This window comes from Perca fluviatilis, chromosome 20 (assembly GCF_010015445.1).
Source record: "Perca fluviatilis chromosome 20, GENO_Pfluv_1.0, whole genome shotgun sequence".
Lineage (NCBI taxonomy): Eukaryota > Metazoa > Chordata > Actinopteri > Perciformes > Percidae > Perca > Perca fluviatilis.
The window spans coordinates 27,642,905-27,667,061 of NC_053131.1; the positions used below are offsets into that span (position 1 = coordinate 27,642,905).

The 24,157-nt window shown below is 41.1% G+C and overlaps 1 protein-coding gene and 1 long non-coding RNA gene across 3 annotated transcripts in view; one reads left to right on the top strand and one right to left on the bottom strand.

Annotated features, from left to right (window-relative positions):
* Nucleotides 1–24,157, bottom strand: part of alk (ALK receptor tyrosine kinase) — a 396,857-nt gene that overhangs the window by 246,053 nt on the left and 126,647 nt on the right. Inside the window, exon 1 of one of the 2 annotated variants that reach the window (XM_039787012.1) lies at nt 21,517–21,802. The exons of the other annotated variant lie outside the window; for it this stretch is intronic. The gene's annotated coding sequence lies outside the window, so the exon portion shown is untranslated. Of the gene's footprint in view, nt 1–21,516; nt 21,803–24,157 lie in introns of those variants that run through there. 2 annotated transcript variants of the gene reach the window in all.
* On the top strand, nt 14,892–24,138 carry LOC120549837. Its single transcript, XR_005637441.1, has 2 exons — nt 14,892–15,099; nt 23,480–24,138. It is a non-coding gene; the product is annotated as an uncharacterized LOC120549837 (long non-coding RNA).

Genomic DNA, 24,157 nt, shown 5'->3' on the forward strand with positions numbered 1-24,157 from the left:
AACGCAAAAATACAAATAAAAAATCATTAAAATCATGAACTCAAGTGTCATTATGAAACAAATAAAACAAACACAAAAGTGTTGGTCTGTACAGTTGTGCTGTTAAATAGCTAGCATGCAGCCTGACGTCTGACTCCACTCCCCCTCCCCTCAAATACCAAACTCCTTCCTATAAACATTGCAAAACGCTTTGTTTGCATCACGTAAAACTGCAGTAATCCAGGGGTATTTCCCTACCCAGTCCTCCCAGTACCTGCAGAGACATTTTTGCTTTTTAGCTACATGTTCATCGGGTCCCGGGACACAATGAGCAGCCGACAGGAGCTGGCTGCAGAACAGTTTTTAATGTTCTATCAGACTAGAACTACTCAAATAGTAGGTGCCCCATTTGTAAGGAACATGCATTTGTGGGATGAGCAGCAGCGCATAGCCTAGTATGTGGGTTGCGCTCATGAAAAATTTGCCAAATCTTCTCTGCCAATGCCAAACAGCCATTGACTCGTTTGGTGTTTGGTGGATTGTATGATTGAAGTTTGAAGAAACAAGACATATTGGCAATTTAAGAATTTATTCATTTCACAACCAGGAGCCTCAGTAGGGTGTGGAAGAACCATACAAGCATTCAAGCATTTGTCGCAAGTCAACCAACGAGGTTGTGTTGGTCACTCTGGCACGAACAGCACGCCCAAGCTGATCCCACAAGTGTTAAATGGGGTTGAGGTCAGGACTGCTGGCAGGCCATTCCATCCTCTCCACTCCCACATTCTGGAGGTAGTCTCTGATAAACCCTGCCCTGTGGGGGCGAGCGCTGTCATCTTGGAGGATAGAGTTCGGTCCCAGACTGTGACTGTGGTCCCAAACATACCGAGAGACACCCGCTCGCCTGCTCTTATCTCTCTGGAGCTCGGTGTGCCGCCTTTGCCTGGCAAAGGCAGCGGTGTTCACGAATAGGTAGGATATTACTGTAATCTTACGTTGCAACCATATGTAAAAAATAAGGTTGCGATGTCTGCTGTATTAGTGTATTATGGATTATTATCAGCAGTTATAGTTATCATTCATGGTGTGGACGGCCCTTAAGCCAGATTAGCCAGACTAACCAAAACAATTATTATAATGGAATTTCCTCTAAAAAGGCCAGAAATGAGGATGTCATATACAAATAATGAGACTGGTGTGTCAGATTCGTGTTTCCACAGCTGAATCTAATTTATTAATCAAATAACAGCTAATTTAGCTTTGTTGTTTCAATTTTATCTCCGTGTCAATCACGTTAATATTTCCAGCAGGTGTGTAAATCTCCGCTCAGTTCTCTTAATAAATTAGGGCAGGTGCATATTTAATTAAACTTCTTTTTCAATGTTTAATCGCAAAAGATAACACAAATATATATATAGAAGGTTTTTTTCTCGTGTCTTTAAGAATTTATCGTTTTGGTGTTTCTGTTGGTGCCCATGAAAATCTTTGCTTTAATAAACGCTGTTCAAAATGTACTCATGGAAAACATTATTTATGGCAATCCTGTCACCCACACAAGCATGTGCATAACAAACATACTGTATACTCCTGTGCACACAGTCAGTAGTCCATGTACAATTCACCACTACAGAGGAGAATTAACTCAGCTCAGTGAACAGTCTAATTCTGTCCCACCCACACTACAAAATCCTTCAAATGCTTAGTGGATTCATCAATGAGGCTTGACTCAACCTGTCACTTATACATGGCTGTGCACGGACATACATCTCACTTAGGCTGTTTCTTTTTGACTCTCAATCATTCAAATGTCCATAGCCACATATTTTGTTTTTAGTGAGACTGAAGTGGATAGTTCCTGCAAAGTCCTTAAAGATATGGGGCACTAAAGCACAAGGGAGAGACACTTAGGACAGCTTGCAAAGTATGGGAAGGAACCCTTTTGAAGGGACAGTACTATACATGATGTATGTGGTGCCTGTGGGCTTTGTTTCACGTGAGTGCAATGATCCAGAAATGAAGCCAATTACCCATGAAAAGGTGTGGGAGGGTAAGTGTACAGGTAGTGGATCTGTAGGTCTAAGCAAGACCTGGTGTGGTCTTCACTGGAATGGGATGGATTTGGAAATGTTTTGCAGGTTAAATAGAGGTTTCTAATATGTGTATGAGCCTTGCTGATGTGAGAAGGTCTTAGCTTAAGAAAGACGTTTGGAAAATGTAACGTAACACAGCTGCAGTATCAAGCTATTACAGCTAATTGAAAGGGAAATGAGGTTGCCAGCAGTTTACTCCGTTGAATTTTCATACTCCTTGGCCTATTGCATCACAATTGTCCTCTTCTTTTTGCCCCTTAATTAAAGATTTACCTTGGGATACATCCATTACTGCCTAAATAAATTGATTACCTGTCTAGCGCAGTGACGCGTCATTAAATGCACGTCAAAGTCTGCCAGCACCACATCAGGCAGCTGAGGCCTGGAATTGGCTGCTCTCCCTCTGCTACAAAAGACTGCATTGATTTCCATCAGAGGAGCCCTCATGTCCACTAAGCACTCCGACTTTCATTAAGACCTTCACAGAATTCCACACATGTTGCCAACCCCTGTGTGTGTGTGTGTGTGTGTGTGTGTGTGTGTGTGTGTGTGTGTGTGTGTGTGTGTGTGTGTGTGTGTGTGTAGTCATTTTCTCACACTCTTTTCTCCTGATCACCCCTCTCACTGGGGACCTCTAGAGCCAAGGCAACCACTTCTCCAATTAAAGCAGTCTTTAAACAAGAGTGTGACAGCAAATAATTCATAAATGTCTCATCCTCATTAATAGAGGTGTCAAGATTTTCTAATTATTAAGTCTTATTCTAACGACTAGCATTCAAGGTTAAACGGGGTTAAAAAGAGGAGGCAGATTTCAAGTGTTCATGTTAATATGCCACCTACCACGCTTGTTGTTAGCTGTAAGAGAGGGATAAGTTGTTTCTAAGAGGCTTGCTGTATTTTTCATAATGTTGGAACATGCATTTTTTTTTACCGTAAACCCCATCTTGTAAACAAGCAGGATTTGGGTTTAACTGTAGGATGCAGCTTATGAACTTGGGAGTGTTGCCCGTAAAACCCTCACTTAAGGCCTCCAATAGGGCAACCTTGTCTCTGCAAGAAGCAAACTCACTTCTCTATTGTGTATAGCAGTCACTGAATTTTAAAATCAAAATGACAGCACGGATTATAACCTGCAGAAAGCCAAATTAATGACATAATGAACAATACAGAAGGGATTTTAAAATTAAAACACTGAAGGACAATTTTCATTGAGTCTATTCAGTAGTTTAATATTTTAAATGTTCTCCTCAAGCTGAATAGAGGTCATGAATAGTGACACATGAAAAGCATCTCAACAGTTTGCAATGGATGTAAATGAGCTGCTAATGCAGTAAACTTCACAATGAGCAGAGACAGCTTCACAACATATGATGAAATACCAGCTAGGCTAAACACCAACCCCCTGAAACACCATCACAGGAATGACTTTTGACAGCACTGAAGGTGCTACCCTAAGTAATGCATGTTCATTTGACATGTGTACCCAGAATTCAGAGTAATCAAACACTGTTTCGCCTCTCAAGGCAAATAAATCATGTCATCAAAGAAATGGATCATAAGGCTTCAGTCTGAAAGCATTATGCAGGGGAAGAAAGGGCTGAAAAGTGACAATAAAGATGCCAACTGGGCTTCACTGATGCTCATTAAAGAAAATGATTTTACTGTTGTACACTGATGCCTTTTTTTCTTTGAGGCTTTACTACACCAGTTGTGGATTACAAATGACCCATTTGTATACAAAAGGGGCATCTAAAGTTGCAGAAGAAGTTCCCTAGTCGCATTTCCTATGCTCTGTAAAATAGTTTGTGGACACAGGGTGTCTAATTTTAATGATGGAAGCACTAATTTAATAAATTATGTAAGATGGTTCCCCTTTTTCTGCATATCTTTATTGTACATGGCCTACTGTGAGCTCCTGCGTTTCCTATAGATAGGGAAGGATTTGGCGGAAAAAAATGAGTCCCCTCAGATTAGTTTAGGCTCTAGCAGCAGCACGGAGGGAAGATGTCTTGTGACACACTGAGTCATACTCACAGCATGCTCAGAATTATTTTTTCACCCATCACATAATGATGGTGGCTTCTACCAGACCTTTTATTTGTGCTGAGATATGTCAATGTAAGTCTACTGCTTTAACAAAGCCTTTTAGAGGAGAGGCTTCCAAGGAGGTAGAGACATGAGCCAAAGATACAGCCTGAGGTGCAATAAAACATGCATGCCAGAGATGTAAAAACAACGGAAAGTTAGATATTATATTATTATAATTTATGGTTGTGACACACAGCTTGTGAATGTTATTAAGGTATGTAAGCTACTCCAGAACCTGCCTGTGAATCCCCACATTTATTTCCATGGGTATTGCAGAAAAAGCAAAAGCAAATAGCGAATTTTCTGCATGTAAATAAAGTCATACAAATACATTTTGTCAGACCTGCCTTAGAGAGCACCATTGGATCAGGCCTCTCACGTTTTTCTTGATTTTTCATACCATTTGTTCCTTAAATATTAAAAGAAATAATCATATTTTTAAAATATCTGTTTTAAGAAACATATCTGAAGAAAAGGCATGCTACCACATTAGAATAGTGAATGTTTTGTTATAATTTCCAACTAGCAAATCATTTTTCACAGTGGCCTGGGTCCCAGCCATTCGCAAGTCTGCAGCATGTGATGTTTACAATCATAGCTTTTTCAATGGCAAGCTGTTATGTAAGCCTGTGGGTAATGTAGTGCTTTATGAGCAACACAGGAACAAAACAATTTTCCTCCAACAAAGTGGAACTCCGACTGAATGGGTGGCTCTGCTAACATATGTCCATTCCCCTTCACTCCTATAGCTCATGATGGGTCTACATGCGGTTAACTTACAAATGTAATGGCTGATAAACAAAGTGCCTCTGGGAAAAACATACTTCTGGAACCGGCTGTTTGAGCCATATAATAAACTACTGCACTCATCAAGTCTTCCTTAACTTCAAAGTGTTTGACCGTGATGTTGGGGTGTATGTTTTGTTACATCATCAAAGAACCCCCAAAGCAAGATCTGAATTGGCCTTACTCAATGACTGCATTGATTAGTTCTGTAGTTCCTGTATTACCCAAAGACAATACGTTGGTGTGTGTGCGTGCGTGCGTGCGTGCATGTGTGTGAGTATAATGAACTGGCTAGTTTGATATTACATGCACATACAGTATGAATCATTCATCAAAGAGCAAGTTTCAAAGCCCGGTCTGTGCCCGAGAGGGGATAATCATGAAGGTGAAATTACTGTGGTTTCCCATGGATTGCACTGACTGAGTTATTACCACTTTCCATGGTAAAAGATCAGAAACAGTTATGCTATGAGAGTAAAAAGAGCAATATGAAGTTAAAAAAACAGACACTGGCACTGGAACCATTTACTTATAGCTCGTGTTTTATGCATGCTAATGCGGAAGTAAATATAACAGCACTGCAAGCGATGTACTTTTCTGCTCTACCCATCTAGTGCTCCTCATGCCTCGCTACAGAGAGTTTTTGCAAACCTCCCAGCTACCAAACACACAAATATGCTCCTGGATGAGAAATGGAAATTTTCTATTTAATATGTATTCTTCAACTTTACCAAAAAGGTATGGCGACCAACCTGCGACTGTCTGTCTTTAAAGGTCTCTGTCACTGTAAACTATATAAAACAGCCAATGTGTCCCCAGTCAGCTGATTACAGTGTGGGCATCTGTTTGCTTCAACATATCTAATTAACACAATGAAATAAGTAATAAATAGAATCCTCAGTATGGGAAGGAATGATTCTAAAGAAGTTGAAAAGAAAACTGAAAATTCCACATCCTCAAACACATTACAAAGGATCAAAGCTACCAGTTACAGCATAGTGATCACACATACAGACACAACTACAGCCTCCATACAGCGTGCTCTACGATCATTACCTGACTAATAATAACAACAATCATATAACCTTAGTTTCCACCAAACAATCCAACCGGGCCCGGCACCTCAACGATACATTTTTATTTTTGTGCTTAGACATGAAAGGAGAAAGAGACGAGGAACGACATGCAGAAAGGGCGGCTGGTCGGAACCAAACCTGCAGCCGCTGCAGCGAGGACTGAGCCTCTGTACATTGGGCGCACGCCCTACCAGGTGAGCTACCGCTAGCGCTTGTTGTTGCTGTTAGTATGAAGTTATTGAAGTCGGCTATCCCTCAGTGGTGTTTGATGACCTTACATTTAAAGTGATGGTTCGGAGTAATTTCACACTAGGCCGCTCTGCACCTTGACCTCGAGCCAAACAACCCCCCCATGAGCTTTTTTCCCTTGTTATAACGTTGGTCGAGTTAGCGTTATCAGCTGGTTAGCTTAGTGCAGGCGCGAATGGATCCATTCATTGTATCTCGTAAATTACCCCACTAATAATGCCAGGAATGATACCAAACTTCTACAGTAGTACAAATAGTTTCTGTACTTATAAAACGAGGCATTAGAAAGTTTGTAACTACACCAGAAGTATATTTAAATAACACTTGCCTGAGGGATACTCCTCTTGGTTGCTACCGCGCGAGATCACGCACAGAGCACAACATCTATTGCCAGAAGAGACTACTGGTAAAGAAGAATCAAGAAACGAGTGAACAGCAGAAGCAGCTACTGCAGCGTGAGGCGATAGGACAAGATGCCACACAGTTGTATATATCCCGGCTGCGGTTTAAAAGCAATAGATGTTGTGCTCTGTGCGTGATCTCGCGCGGTAGCAGCCGAGGAGTAGCCATCAGGCAAGTGTTATTTAAGTGCTTTAACAGCTCCTGCTTCCGTTCTTCGTAGTGAGTTTCTACCAGTCTGGTGATGGTACGTCGTGACGGATTGTGATATGCTGGTTCCAATAAATGTATCAGTTCTCGAAAACCTTTGCCCTCAACAATACTTAAGGGCAGCATATCCATCTCAATGAACTTGCAGATCCCTTGGGTAATTTTCTCTGCTCATTGTGCATCGCAGCTCCTCCGTGCTAACGCCGACTTCATGCTAGGTTGAGACTGCGAGCAGGATGCACCGCCACCGACATTAACCAGGGTCGGATGCACTTTTTTTAAGTGGTACATCATTTGAGTCGTGGCCGTGTTGTACTTATACACGGCATCGCAGTGTTTGCAGTGAACTAAGTCGTTTTTTTTAAATCAAAATGGTCCCACGCCACACTTTGCAGTGACCTCTACATGATTACTTTTGAAATCAAAACGGAATGTTTAATTGCTGCCACACAGTGAAATTCATTTAATTAGCCTTTCACCAAGCCCCGCCCCCCTTAGTTACTGTTGCTACGTCCGACAAACAAATGGTCAAACACAACCAGCGCGACAGATTGCCATGACAGGAAGAGGTATACCTGTGCGTGTCAGTGACCTTTTTTGGAGCAATACCTCCGCGATATCCTCCAGATCAAGGCAAAAGGGGTTACAGTATGCAGTGGAGGGATATATTGAAATGTTCGACTTTGTTGTAAACTGACGAAAAATAAAGTTGGGGAGCTCAAAGACCCAACACAACAGCAGCTAATGTAGCTAGCATTAGCTAACATGTTAACTAATGTTGGCTAAAGCTAAAGGGCTCGTTAAACTTAGCTTAGAGAGTAGGTTAACATTCTGGCAATGATATCCATGGTAATCATAACTTTGGTCCAATTTGTGTTCTTGCCTCTAGTTAGCAGATCTAGACAACACAGTAACTAGTTAGCTGTTAGCCTTACCTTTGAGCAGACGTTTTTATGCTTCGTAATGTTCAACACATTTAACTGGGAGCGGGGGCCGCCACACTGTTTTATCCACTGTAGGCACCGCCCCCGTGTGGCCCTCATTTATGAAACGTTTTCTCTGAACGTGAACAATTTATTTGTACCATTGACCGAAGTTATTTCGGCTTGTTTTTCCAGCCCCTCTGCTGTCAGGAGACAGGGTCCAGCACGGGGCGGAGGACACGAGTCTCCCTCAGCTGTTGCCCGTTCTGACTCATGAAAAAAACATGAGTAAAATAAAAGACACTGCATAAACTCAGCTACTGTGTGTTTATTTAAAAATAAGTACACCTACATGTAGGCCTAAGAGATTGCAATATAAGCCTGTATATTACTATTAGGACTATAGAATATATGTGTCAAGGATGTAGGCTATAAACTTCAGCTGGAGTCCGATTTACTACGGCAACACTGTTGACTGCATGATCTCTTTTCATTCCGCATTCTTTACAGCCTTTAATACCAGTTTTCAGGCTGCCAAATAGTAAACACGTGCAAATGAATCCTCCAGACAATCGGGGTATCTAGTGTCCGATTTACAAACGCCGTGGGCGCACCGCTTCACCATCTTGCTTGGAGTCAGTGTTTGTCGGACCTGCTCACATAGTAACGGTTGCTACGATGTGTGATTGGACAATTGCCGTTTTGGGGGAGGGGCCGGCGAGAGGTCAATTGCTTCAAGACTCACTACGCAACGCAACCTGCATAACGTGATAAACGAAATTCTTAATGGTCAATTATCAATCTTCAATTAATAATGCCCATCCCTAGTCGCGAGTTATGGGAGCTTATCTGGGAGCTTCATGGAGACAGCTAAAGTTAATGTTAGCTGCCCTACAGCTGTCAGAGTTAGCTTCGACTTCATATATTACCTTCTAATAGCTGTATTTTCAGTAACGTGACAATCTTCAAGAAACACGTTGCTTATTATTTAAAATAGTATTGACAGCACCGTTTGGCTAAGTTATCAATGCCGTTAGCATCATGGCTAACACTATTGTCACTTAGTTTATGATAAATCATTTCGGCTTTCTAACATACGATACAACTTTATTGTCAGCCAGGACTGAAATTCTTTTTGCATCCCTGGGTAACTCGTATAAAAAAAGAGGACATAGACATACATACAGACCTACATACATAAGATGAATAACACCAAAAGACATACATAAAACATTACCACAATGACAGTTATCCAATGACATAAACACCCAAGTCAGGAAACAAAGCATACATGTATAACAACAGAAAATGACATGAACATACACATAGACAAGGTATTGGAGACTTGTAACCCTGAATAAATATTCCACTGGATTTAATGTAGCTGGTTTAACAATAGGATAGATTGATGTATGAAAGAGTATTTAAGTCTGATGCGATTGAAAGAATGAACTCTAAAGCGTCTGTTTGAAGGCAGAAGCTGATATTCTCTGTGCAAAACATGTGAGGAGTCATTTGAAATATTCCTGGCCAGTCTGAGCATACTGTTATTGTGAGCTTCGTGAAAGGAGTGTGCTACAAGTTGTCCTATAATCTTTGAACACATTTTAATTTGATCAAATAGCTTTGTTTTATTTTTAACTGATAGGCTACTCAGCCAAGCACTGCTACAATAGAGCATGATACTCTGAATTACTGATGTGAAAAACAAAGACATGATTGGCTACTAACTCCAAAGGATCTCAATCTACGGAGAAAATAAACACGCTGTTTCGTCTATCATGACACCCAGATATTTGTAGACTGGGACTTGACTGATTACTGAATTGTGAATCTTCACTGGGGGCATTTGACAATTCAGGGGTTTCCAAAGATGATTTCCTCTGTCTTCACAGTGTTAATAATGAGAGTGTTTTTATCACACCACTCAACTAACCAATCCACGTTGCCCACATGTCATTGTGCTAACCGAGCATTGTTAGCCTTTACAACAAAGCCGCTTCATTACACTTGTTAGATAATGTTCCATTACAGAGTTCTCTGTTGATTTGTGTTTTGTCGCTGGTGTGTTCGTGGTAGAAAACAAATGGAAACAAACTGGGGTGCAAGAAATGCATTGCGCCATGCAGGGTGGGAAATTAACTTTTTTGCCTTTTTTTGTTCGAGAAGTACCTTCTCTTTTTCTTTACTTCGCTCTCAACTGTTTGTACATCCATAGCTACTGCTGACTCCGCGGCGGGCCTCTTAAAGGAACACGCGTTAATTTAGATATTTAACGTATTCCCCAGAGTAAGACAGTTCCATACCTTCCCTTCTTTCCCGTACGTTACGTAAATCTGTCTGACCGGCTCCAGCAGCATCAGCCCATAACAGAACGTGCAGGTGAATGGTTCCAGTAATCCTACTGCTCCGGATAAGTGATAAAATATCGCCAACATGTTCCTATTTACATGTTGTGATTTATAGTCATGTAACAAAAACAACGTAACATGAGACACAGCCATCTTCTAACCGTAAAGAAACCGGGAACTATATTCTCAGGCGGAAGAATATAGTACTTGGGCGGAGTGATATGCTCGCAGCAAGCCTGTCTGAGAATATAGTTCCCGGTTTGTTTACTGATAGAAGATGGCTGTGTCTCAGGTTACGTTGTTTTTTGTACACGCTGTGACTCTACAAATCACAACATGTAAATAGGAACATGTTGCCGTTATTTTGTTATTTTGTCACTTTTGTCACAATTCGGAGCAGTAGGCTAGTTGGAACCAGTTACCTGCAGATCGGTGCTGGGCTAAGCTAATGCTGGAGCCGTCAGACAGCGTTACAGCACGCACGGAGATGAGAAGGGTATGTATCGACTTGTCTTACTCTGGGGGTTACGGTGAATAAGCTAAATTCCCAATAAGTCGGCGTGTTCCTTTAACACCGGGGATATGTTGCATTGTTACTTAACAACAGCATTCTTTGACAAAAACTGTCCAATCCGTTACAAGGAATGTTTTACAATTCACCCGCCACTGTGGCTGGTAAACAAGGCAAAGTCACTGGGTGGCGGGTGCTAATTTCCCACCCTGGTGCCATGACTTAGGTCCCTTTCAAAGCCAGGCTAATGTTGGAAGTCCCTCTAGTGGACAGAACGTGTAACAACAACCACATGGAATTGACAATGCATAAGCCTGAGTAGTGTAGTACATATTAATAACTATATATAAATAAATATTTAAATATTATTTGAATATTTAAAAAAATAAATGAAATTCAAATGGTTACATTAACAATTACAGAGGAAGATTGACAGCTCTACACTACATGCTGCTTGTCCTGACTGCTCACCAATCAATCACCTGCAGCTACAACAGCTGATGTGACACGCACGTCACATCCGAGTGAGCGAGCACACTGAAGAGGGAGAGAGAGAGAGAGCTGCCAGTCTTACTCAAGTAAGAACACGTTGCGTACTGTCCAGATTAAACTGTAGAAGATGGGCAGGTTGATCTCTGTGTCTTCTATCCCCTTGCCTATTGACTTCTTCCCCAAACAGGCTGCTTATTGTCACACGTTTCCCTGTAATCTGCAGCACAATTTGCAGTGCTTCTTGTAATTCATCGTCTCCCAACTCCCATCGTCTCAGTTTCACAGTCAACATTTTTGTTATCTGTTGCATTTGATAGAGATGCTTGAAGATCATGCGATTTTTTCATTTCACTTGATTGACTGATTTCCAGCATCCTCCTGCTTTCTGCTCTGTAACCAGGCAACACACTGTGGTAAAAACATCATCTCAGACGTCTCGTGTTTCTCCATTGTATGAAACAGTGGTATTTACATTGCTTTATGGACAATATGACAGACAATAAGCCAATCAGCAGCACTCTGACTCAAAGCACAACTCATTATTTTTCAAACCAGTTATCAAACCAACTTGTCATGCAACTGTTCATATTGGTTGCAACTGATGCATTTGCAAATTTTCCTACATCGGTGGAATTTCTTCCAAACCAGTGATTGCAAATCATCATTTTCTACATTGTTGTGTACACAATCCTCTACTTAGTTTTTTCAGCTACCATTTAGAGAATGAGAAATCACGGTAGTCAACTAATCCTCGCAGTAAATCACTTTAAAACGAGCCAACCATTTCAACAAAGTTTCTCCTCCATCATACAGCAAAGGGGCCCACTAGCCAAAGAGTGGCAGCTGCATGTCTCCAACATGACAGCGTGCATCAGAAGGACTCATTTCTTGATGTCTTTACTTGTAGTTTAGTTTCTTGCTGTTGCAACAGTAGTGAACGCAGTAGGAGCTGTAATCATAGGAACCCTGATGAAGATGAGTGCTGTCAAAAGACATACGCCAGTATCATATTAGCGGCACACTGGACACATTTCACTGACTAAAAGAAAGAAAAAACATGAACTATAATAGCACAGATTTATTCTGAACATACTCTAACTAAATAAGTATATGTTCTTCCTTGTAAAGGTTTAAGTATGAAAGGTGCTGAGCTTGTGCTGATCATTACACACTTAAATATACCTTGCATATAATCACTTTGTCTCTGCAAAAGAAAAGAAAAAAATTAGAAAACTGTGAAAAAAGACTCCGTAAGACTGCAGCTTTCTGCTAATAGAAAACAAGTGAGTTATTTTAGAATTTATGCTGAAGAGGAATGTGCCAAACGTTAAATTCCCTCCCTGAAACACCTATGCCTACACATTTCCTCTCTCGTCCTCCCATTCATTTAGAATATTGACTTTCACATTCTTGCAGAAGTTCTGTGTGTGCGTCAGTAAAACTGCATTACAGAACAACATGTGTGACATGCTGTTGGCAAACGCATTCTTAGACAGCTATGACCGTGTTGACGTCTTTGCTGCAAGTCACAGATCAAGCAAGAAAACATTATTTAAGACGAGACACTCAGCTGACTGGCCTGACACTGACAGTCTCTCAGAACTACAGCAATGTGAGGCCAAAAAATAAATACTGCCACACGATATCCACAGATGTACAGCCGCTCTCCCTTTGCCACTAGAAATTTTGCAATATATTTTGGCTATGTCGCATGCATTCTGCACGAGCCTCCACTAACAAACACAATCCATCAAAAAAAAGAGCTGCTGCTGTATGAAAGTGGACATGATTTACCGCAATGCCTCCCCACTCCTTTTCTTTCCTTTTTTTTTTTTTTATTTTTTATTTTTTTAATAAAAAAAAATAAAAAAAAAAAAAAAAAAAAACCCCCCCCCACGCCGCCCCCCCCACAACCCCCCCCCAAAACACCCATCCCCAAACCCCCCCTAACCCCCCCCCACCCCCCCCAACCGCCAATTCTTCCTAAAACCGGGTAAAAAAAACTCCACTTCCCCCCAGACCAAACCCCCCCACCAACCCCCCCCCCCCCCTTTCAAACGGAGGGAAAAGTTTGGGGGGGGGGGGTGACCAACAAACCAACCAAAAAACAAACACAAAAAAGAAAAACCACAACCCCCCCCCAAAAACCCCCACCCAAAAAAAAAACACACAACAAAAAAACCACAAAAAAAAAAAAAACAAAAAAACAAAAAAAAAAAAAAAAAATTTTTAAAAAAAACAAAAAAAATATAAAAAAAAACACCACCTCCTTCCTTCTTTTTTTTTTTTTTTTTTTTTTTTTCTTCTTCTTCTTTTTCTCCCCACCAAAAAAAAAAAAAAAAAAAACCAACAAAAAAAAAACCCAAAAAAAAAAACAAAAAAAATATTTATTAATTTAATGATAAATTAAATAAGGTAATGTCTCCAAACTTACCTCAATTATTACTTGTCTCCTGCTAGTTATACTACAGCACTTACTTTAAAAAATAAGTTAAATTAAAAATATTTTTGTTGCATCTCTTTCGGTGTTGTAATTTGTAGATGTCTCTAAGCACTCGTCTTACACAACAACAACAGCAACGAGCAGAAGCCAGCGGGCAAGTGTTATTTACATAACCTTCTGGGTTACTACACACTTTACAATCCATCGTTTTATGAGTGCATAACCTATATATACTAGTGTAGACCTTTGGTATCATTTCGGGCATTATTAGTTGGGTAATGTTAAGAGACACTTCGGATCCATTAGCCTCTGCGCTAAGCTATTCAGCGGCTAACGCTACTCTACGCTAACTCTCCCAATGTTCGACCCAGGTGAAAAAAGCTTCTGGGGGGGGTGTTTGGCTCGAGGTCATGGTGCAAAGGACCCTAGGGTGAAATTACTCCGAACCATCACTTTAACAACATAAACGTTTGCATGCACACATGGCACATCAGAGTGACAGTGGCTCCCCGGGGTGGGATAACTTACTGCTGCAAGTTTACATAAAGTTAGCAAACACCGAGCAGAGCCAGCCCCTGACCTCACAACAGCTGCAGCTGCAACTGGGAATTCAACCCAAGTTGGTAAGCTTGCTAGCCACTTTATTGTTTGTTAGCTTGTTAACGTTACCAGTTAGCTAACGTTAGCCGTTTAACCATTACAGATAACAGCTAACGAGTCAGGGGCCGACGTTTGCATGTACAGTGAGCGAGCTGACGATGACGTTACGTCGGTACGAGGCAAAACTCCGCAAAACAGCTCAAACATGTCACTGACGTTACCACTTAACATTTCTTACTCAGCTACTCCTCTTCATCCCCTGTGGGACATAAGGCTGCAAAGAGATCTCTCCATTGCATTTATTCCTTGGCAACATGCTGCGCATCTCCCTGTGACAGGTGGATCTTGTCTAGCAGCTCCTTCAACTTTAGACACCAGCTAGCAGGGCCGTTTCTAGCCCAAAAAGGGCCAACTTCTTCTTAAGAAGGACAGCACTGTTGTTGCCAACTTGGCCTTTGTTTATGGTGTGACTGATTCACTTCTAGTCTTTAATCTTTTCAGATAAATTTGATTAAAAAGGTTAATGATTGATCATATAATCATTTTCAAAACATTCAAAACTGTTGCGGTGTTATTTCTGTGTCAAAAGGCAGCAATAAATAACATTAAAATCTAGTTCATGTAATTTCATACATTAGCAGTGAAATTATTGAATGCATAATAATCATGAAACCATGATTATTTTTCAGACTGTAATCGTACCAACAAGATCTATAATCGTGGCATCCCTACCCTCTTCACACCTGCAGTCTCGCTCTTTCTCCATGAAATCTGATACTCTCTTGCTCCTTATTCTGTGGGTCTCTCCTCCACTACAGAGAGGACAGCCACTAGTAGTAAATCATCTCTGTTGCCTCTCAACCGTTTTCCCCTTGACGTCTCTTCAGTGGAGCTTTGAGTAGGTACTGTACCACACTGCCCTCTCCCTACTTTGGCCACTTATGTGTTGTTGTTTTAGTGTTTGATCTGAAAACATACAGTACTCACTTAATCCAGTAAAAGCATGCAATCCCGATGCAATATTGTCATGTTGAACTGCAGGGACTATATACTTTTGTAATATTATGACAACATTACTTAACAATGCAAAAGTAATGACTATTAAAGTAAAAGGCAGTCCCACAGATCAATCTGCGTGCTGACTTGTGTGTTACAAAATGAGCATTTAAACAAGAACCCCAATCATTCCCTGTGGATTATTCACTTCCCATCTCCATGCTGACATGAGAAAAAAATGACCATTTTATTGTGGAAATATAAATATATATTTGCTAATGATTACCATATAGTGGGTGGATTAAAATGGAGTAATTACTCATAACTCATGCAATTGGTGTAGGCAGATTTCCTTTTAACATACAGCTCAGATAAATTTTAAGCATTCATGAGCTGTGCAGAGGTATCAGTTCCACAGTCTCCCGTTGCCTTAGCTTGCTGCTGAAAGTAAGCAGTGAGTTATGCTCGCTGCTGTAGCTTGTAATAATGATAAAGTCTTAAAATGGAGCACAGTAAACAATCTATCGTAGGACAAATTGATGGTTTTAGTTTTAATGCTCTTATCATTTTACAGGAAAGTTTGACCGGTGGACCAGTCTCTCACACATACTTGTTCTTTTCACAATGTGATGGCCCTGCTGCTGCACATGGTTAAGCTTGCAGGATGCCTCCACTGTGCATTAAACATTAATGCAAACATCCTTTTCACATAGAAACACGACAGCTGAATTTGCTTACAGTCTGGGTCTGTCGTTATGTCTACTTGTACATTCTTGCTGATCTGAGTGGGAGTGTGTCTGTGATGTGTGTTAAGAGAGCACCTAAAGGATTTGGGAGGGAGGGAGGGAGGGAGGGAGGGAGGGTGTGTGTGTGTGTGTGTGTGTGTGTGTGTGTGTGTGTGTGTGTGTGTGTGTGTGTGTGTGTGTGTGTGTGTGTGTGTGTGTGTGTGTGTGTGTGTGTGTGTGTGTGTGTGTGTGTGGTGTCCTGATGTCTGTCTATATATTTCTAAATTTGTATCTGTGTAATTGTATGTATAAAAGCCTTTTTTTTTTTTTACTTTCTTTGTTGGACATGTTCAGCCAGGTGTACATGAATGTATGTTCCAACACTAAAATGCCATCCTAAAAAACAAACCAGGTTACTTCATTTGATGTGTGAGTTTCTTTGCTTGTCTGTTTGTCTTTAAGCTGCTCAGTGGCAAGACTTACCTACATGTAAATGAAAAGAAAAAAATCCAAATGTAATTTTGATTTTGCAAATGGTCACTGGCGAAAAAATTTCTTTGCGCAGGCATTGACAAGAAAAGCTTAGTGCCCCAGTAGCGGAACAATGTCACGTCGACCGACAGCAAAAAGCGTGACCAGGCTCTTCAAATCCAAATGTTAAGCTTGGCAACTCCATTTCTATAGACTAGCTGTTGCTGGCAGCCTGTACATGCAGCATACTATCTACATAATTACAACAACCGTTGCAACCTTGGAATCAACCAGAGCAGCAAAACATTCCATTAAACAAAAAACATTGGGCTACAGAGGAGTACAGCATATACCACATCTGAGCAAGAGGATTTACAATATACCTAAAAATGGGGGTGATACCCCCATGCTGATCAAGGTAATTATGTTACCATCTATGGCATTGACTGTGCAGGGAAAAACTTTGTGAAACTTTTTTTGCACATGCATAGAACATGGCACATTGGCATGCAGATAACATACCAGTCATACTTTTATTTTCATGAAAACTCAACTCCTGGCTGTTTTTGGAAAAAGGAAATAACGAGAGTAACAGGTGAACTAGCTTTAGTGATTTAGTGATGAAAGTGACTTTTCTTCAAGTGCTGTGGATGGAGACTTTAAAGTAGTAGAACACTTTATTTAGGGGTTACATTTGTAGGCCTACTTTTAGAACGGATACAAAAACGTGCGATTCATTTGAGATTAATCGCAATGAAATGTTTTGATCGACTGACGGACCTAGTTTGAGCCAATTTATCAATGACTCAGAAACACAGCAGCTGTGTATTCTTACAGTGCACTTCCACCCGTTTGTAATCAACATTAGGGCTTTGACTCCGAACTTCGTTATTCGAATATCGAATATTAAAAAAAATAATGATATTCGAACGAATATTAGCCAGCCCTTAATATTTGAACCTGTTATGGGCATTATTTTTTGTAAATGCGTTTGCTTGTAAACGTTGTTTTCAGTTCAGATTCCGAGGCTTTTTCACGCATTTCAAAATGTAGCTACACGTCGCGGCGACGCACGTCTCTCGACCGTGGGTCGGTAGCGGTGCATTCCCCCCTAATTCTCAAAGAAGGCAGGCTTGCCCAGGGCCAGGCCAGCTCAGCGGCGTCTTTCTCCTGTCGCGTTCCGCTGTCTCTCCTACCTACACCGGCACCGCACCCTGTCCCTTCTCCCCTTTCTACCTGCTGCTCAGTGCTGCTGCACATGAGGAGAGAGCACAGAGGGGAGGGCGGGGCTGCTCCTCAGTCACACAACAGAAGAGAAAGGTGACTGTTTCGGCGGCCACAGGAGAGAAATACATTGCGTGCTCGCTGGACAATACTGGCGACTCTTTTTTTATTTTACAGAAAGTCGCTGTCTTTTCTACAGAAAGTCGCCACATTTGTCGCTAGTCGCTTTTGTGAAAAAAAAGTCGCTAAGTTGGCAACACCACCCACACACACTGGCTCAACGCACACACCTGTCAGTACCTGATCCGTTCCACCTGCACAATCCGTTCTGCACATGTGCAAGATGACACGTATGCCATGACGTAGGCGCAGATGATAATGCTGCGTTCATTCCACCACCACCTTGGAATAACGGCACCGCTTCCACCTGCACGATCCGTTCTGCGCATGCGCAAGATGTTCACACGCTAGCCTCCAGCTAACGTTAGTTAGCTAATAGCTAATTCCGCCGGACCGCTAGGTGATTATAGCGGTAGCTAACGGTTAATGCGGACCGCTAGGTGATTATAGCGGTCTGCCGTTAGCCTCCCGCGGGAAGCTAACGTTAGTTTAGCTAACGGTTAATTCGGCGGACCGCTAGGTGATTATAGCGGTCTGCCGTTAGCCTCCACCGGGAAGCTAACGTTAGTTTAGCTAACGGTTAATTTGGCTAACCGCTAGCTGATTGCAGCGGTCTGCCGTTAGCCTCCACAGTTAAGCTAACGTTAGTTTAGCTAACAGCTAATTCGGCTAACCGCTAGCTGAGACAGCATGTAAACTTTAAAAGACCCTCAAAATAAAACTTGAAAATAAACGTTAACATATATAACAGCTGTTACGTCAGTTCTACTTTCCTTGTGCTCATTTAAAATACAATCACTCAATACTTGTCTTTATTGTTATTACTGTAATGTCTTTAGACTGAATCTAGCTGCAGAAACAACGTAAACAGTGGGGCGGTGCCTGTTATTTCGAGGTGGCATGAACGCAGCATTATCATCTGCGCCTACGTCATGGCATACGTGTCATCTTGCACATACGCGCAGAACGGATTGTGCAGGTGGAACGGATCGGTACTGACACTGTTGTTGTCAGTACCCGATCCGGCGCAGTGATAATGCTGCGTTCATGCCACCTCGAAATAACAGGCACCGCCCACTGGTTACGTTTCTGCAGCTAGATTCAGTCTAAAATAACGATAAGTCAAACTTAATGGGAAAAGCAGGCTACAGCTAAATTAAGACATTACAGTAATAACAATAAAGACAAGTATTGAGTGATTGTTTTAAATGAGCACAAGTAAAGTAGAACCGACGTAACAACTGTTATATATGTTAACGTTTATTTTCAAGTTTTATTTTGAGGGCTGCTTAAAGTTACATGCTGTCTCAGCTTGGGTTAGCCAATTAACTGTTAGCTAAACTAACGTTAGCTAACTGTGGAAGCTAACGGCAGACCGCTGCAATCAGCTGTTAGCCATAACCGTTAGCTAAACTAACGTTAGCTTCCGAAATAGACGCTATAATCACCTAGCGATCGCCCGAATTAACTGTTTAAACTAACGTTAGCTTCGAAGCGACGAACGCTATAATCACCTAGCGTCGCCCGAATTACGTTAGCTCGTATAATACCTTCGCATCGTAATTATTATCTAACTAACGTTAGCTGGAGGCGTGAATATCTTTGCGCAGAAGGGATTGAAGGTGGAAGCGGTAAGGTGATGGTGGTAACGCGAAATCATAGAGCTATGGTTTATCTTAAGTTATTTTGAACGTTTCGACCTTTTGCCACATTTCAGGCCTCAAACATAAAGATATAAAACTGTAATTTTTTGTGAAGAATCAACAACAAGTGGGTCCCAATTATGAAGTGGAACGAAATTCATTGGCTATTTCAAACTTTTTTAACAAATAAAAACTGAAAAAGTGGGGTGCAAAATTATTCAGCCCCTTTCTACTTTCAGTGCAGCAAACTCTCTCCAGAAGTTCAGTGAGGATCTCTGAATGATCCAATGTTGACCTAAATGACAAATGATGATAAATAGAATCCAGCTGTGTGTAATCAAGTCTCCGTATAAATGCACCTGCTCTGTGATAGTCTCAGAGGTCCGTGTAAACGCCAGAGAGCATCATGAAGAACAAGGAACACACCAGGCAGGTCCGAGATACTGTTGTGGAGAAGTTTAAAGCCGGTTGGATACAAAAAGATTTCCCAAGCTTTAAACATCCCAAGGAGCACTGTGCAAGCGATAATATTGAAATGGAAGGAGTATCAGACCACTACAAATCTACGAAGACCCGGCCGTCCCTCTAAACTTTCAGCTCATACAAGGAGAAGACTGATCAGAGATGCAGCCAAGAGGCCCATGATCACTCTGGATGAACTGCAGAGATCTACAGCTGAGGTGGGAGACTCTGTCCATAGGACAACAATCAGTCGTATACTGCACAAATCTGGCCTTTATGGAAGAGTGGCAAGAAGAAAGCCATTTCTTAAAGATATCCATAAAAAGTGTCGTTTAAAGTTTGCCAAAAGCCACCTGGGAGACACACCAACATGTGGAAGAAGGTGCTGTGGTCAGATGAAACCAAAATCGAACTTTTTGGCAACAATGCAAAACGTTATGTTTGGCGTAAAAGCAACACAGCTCATCACCCTGAACACACCATCCCCACTGTCAAACATGGTGGTGGCAGCATCATGGTTTGGGCCTGCTTTTCTTCAGCAGGGACAGGGAAGATGGTTAAAATTGATGGGAAGATGGATGGAGCCAAATACAGGACCATTCTGGAAGAAAACCTGATGGAGTCTGCAAAGACCTGAGACTGGGACGGAGATTTGTCTTCCAACAAGACAATGATCCAAAACATAAAGCAAAATCTACAATGGAATGGTTCACAAATAAACATATCCAGGTGTTAGAATGGCCAAGTCAAAGTCCAGACCTGAATCCAATCGAGAATCTGTGAAAGGAACTGAAAACTGCTGTTCACAAACGCTCTCCATCCAACCTCACTGAGCTCGAGCTGTTTTGCAAGGAGGAATGGGCAAAAATGTCAGTCTCTTGATGTGCAAAACTGATAGAGACATACCCCAAGCGACTTACAGCTGTAATCGCAGCAAAAGGTGGCGCTACAAAGTATTAACTTAAGGGGGCTGAATAATTTTGCACGCCCAATATTTCAGTTTTTTATTTGTTTAAAAGGTTTGAAATATCCAATAAATTTCGTTCCACTTCATGATTGTGTCCCACTTGTTGTTGATTCTTCACAAAAAATTACAGTTTTATATCTTTATGTTTGAGGCCTGAAATGTGGCAAAAGGTCGAAAAGTTCAAGGGGGCCGAATACTTTCGCAAGGCACTGTACGTGTCATCTTGCACATGCGCAGAACGGATTGTGCAGGTGGAACGGATCGGGTACTGACAACCAGCACACGAGTATAAACATCAGACCACTTACATAAGCTACGGTGAAAGCTCCGAACTTCCTGTCGAAAGCACACTGTTTGTGTTTAATCCAGGGTCTGACTTAATTTCTTTTTTTAAACTGAAGGCATTTAATAGTCAAAATATTATTAATAAATATTCGAATAAATTCGAATATTAATATTAATATACAAACGAACTTCGAATATGATTTTTGGACAAAAGTCAAAGCCCTAATCAACATAAATACATAGCCTAGCTAGGTCATAATGCTGACTTAAACAAAAACACATTAGGTAGCATTTTTCAACAAGGCAACATAAATCGTCAAAACAATGACGCTGTACAATTTGTTCGCTTCCAATTGTTCCAATTCTTTAGACACATTTATGTAAAACAGCAGGTGCAGCCCACAAACACGAGTTCAGTAAACTTACTGCTAATTAGCTGGTGTTCCGTCCTTGCTAGCTAGCTAGCTGACTCATCTCTCCCTCGCTGACGACGAAGCTAGAAAGAAAATCCAGTTTGTAGACTTTGGGAACTTTATGCTTCAAATATCACCTTTCCCCACTTGTTTTCATTGCCACGTCGTTGCTTATGAGCAGCTTATATGCGGTGTTGTGCAGAAAAAAGCTCCCACATGTTCAGGCAGTTTTAGCTAACTTTAGCTAACAAAAAAACGTCTCAGCAGCATGCATCTGGAGCTCGCGCGCAACGGGCTGTTAAAATGTGGGTCACGTGCTGGATAGCGTTGCCCTGGTTACCATTATCAACCATGATAAGAAATCGAATAAAAAAACAAATAACAAATAACATCAAATACGGTTTGCTTTGGAAAGATGTAACGTTAACAGTTTAGGAATCCTCCACTGTATTGTATTGCAATGCAAAAAATATATAATTTTTATTTTGTCTGTTACATTTACTTATCTATTTTTTCCCCTTTAAATTATCTAATTACGCTATATTTTGAATTTGTCTGTAAAGATATTTGGTCGACATTTGTTGCTATACATATATCCTTTTCATTTAATAATTGTAATACATTTCTCTGGGAAGAACTTTGTTTTTTGCTCTACAAATACATTATTTATCTGTCTGCATGGACATTTTAAATGAAAACCAGAATGGCATGTACAATAGTATGTTCTCTGTGGAAAAACAGCATGATGAACATACTATGACTAATGCAGTTATATCACACCTCACAGCAAATTCTATTCTATTCTGTAGACTTCTATTCTATTCTAGGAAATACTCTCTTTGTCAGATCAGAGTGTTATTTCAGTCTTTACACTTCTGTATTGATCCATAATCCCATTACCTTCCCCAAGACCTCTTGGAGTTATGTTTGTAGTGTAAGTAGAATATTTTGTGTGTGTGTGTGTGTGTGTGTGTGTGTGTGTGTGTGTGTGTGTGTGTGTGTGTGTGTGTGTGTGTGTGTCAGTCTCTCCCTGCAACCTCCCTGTTATTGATCACTCCTACTGCACCATGTCTCTCACATAAACACGGACTGAATATGCAGCTAAAATGAAGGGACTTCCATGGCTGGCAGGGTGCGGTGCGGCTACCCCTGTGCAAACTCCCCCATTAGTGTCAAGTGCCATCTAACAAAAATGTCCCCCTGGCAGAGAATCCTGACACCTCCAGAGTAAAAAAAAATAGAAGAGATTCAGCTGCCAGTAACAATAAGAGAATTACCAGCAACAGGAAATGTATTTAAATTATTTTCTATTGGCATAACAAAACCAATCTGACTTTTATTGGCATTGAGGGAATTAATGTAATTGTTGGGGCTTTGGAAATTATAGAGTGTGGTCTAGACCTACTCTATCTGTAAAGTGTCTCAAGATAACTGTTGTTATAATTTGATACTATAAATAAATTGAATTATAGAGGGAACTGAATGTTGAGTTACACAAACATTAAACAGGGATAAGGCTGTGTTGCACCCTTTCCATATGTAGCAATTACCCTACTATCGATGAAAAACATGCATTTGTATATACACAAAGGAACAACTCTCGCTGCGCTCAGAAAATAGCAAAATGAGGGCTAAGAGGCCACAAAAACAACAGGAGGCTTAAACCACACAGTCTTTTTCAGACACACTGTGATGTTTAAATGGTATCCTGCTACTCCTCTAATTCCTGTGGTTCCCTCCACCCACCCGCTGGTCAGGCGCTGTGTGTAGTAACTCATCAGCGAAGAGACTAGGCAGGGTGAAACACAATTACCTTGCCTCCATCTGTCTGCATGCAAGCTCTCTCTCTCTATGTATATTTGCACACATAGACCAAAACAGCCACTCAGCTCACACGCACAATACGTTATCACCCATGCAGAAGTCAATAACTTCCAATGTTTGCCTCTTTTCTCTCTCCCCTTGTCACCCTCCAGATTTAGAGTGTCCCAGTGTCATTACCATCAGGCTGACCCCACTCGAAGCAATCTACACCACCCTCATGTCCCTCTCAACAACCCCATCATCAACATCACACAAATTACTGCACCTGGATGCTGCTACTTTAGAGCCTGAGGCTGTAATCCAGCATCACCAGGGTTGAACATGTTTGTTTAAGTCAATTTCAGGGTGGGTTCGACTGAAGGGCTGACGCTGTCTAACACCTGTCATGATTATGTAGTTGACTTGAATGATTTCTTGGGAATTTTGTACCAAATTTCACATTTTGCCAATGTTTTGCAAATACAAAAATAGTAAAGAGTAAACTCTGGGCCCTATACTATCCCTGCTGTGTCTCAATAGTCAGCAAACTGCCTTACACCAGAAATATAGTTTATATGGTTATGCTTGCAGCAGTTATCACCCCATTATGCAGGCTAGAGTGCTTGTTTTTTAGCTGGGAGTCAATGCAACAGTCTTACATTAAGAAGAATACCCCCTTTCTCAATGAGAGGCTTATTGATTTTGACAAAACAACAGAATGTTTAAAGTACTTGCCGTTTATCGACAGCGGTGTGAGATTCAGACATGGCTTTCATAACATCCATCAGCATGCATGTGCAATACTGTAATAAAATCCCTTCTTTTTCCATCAGTCAGGTCTACTTGTTATT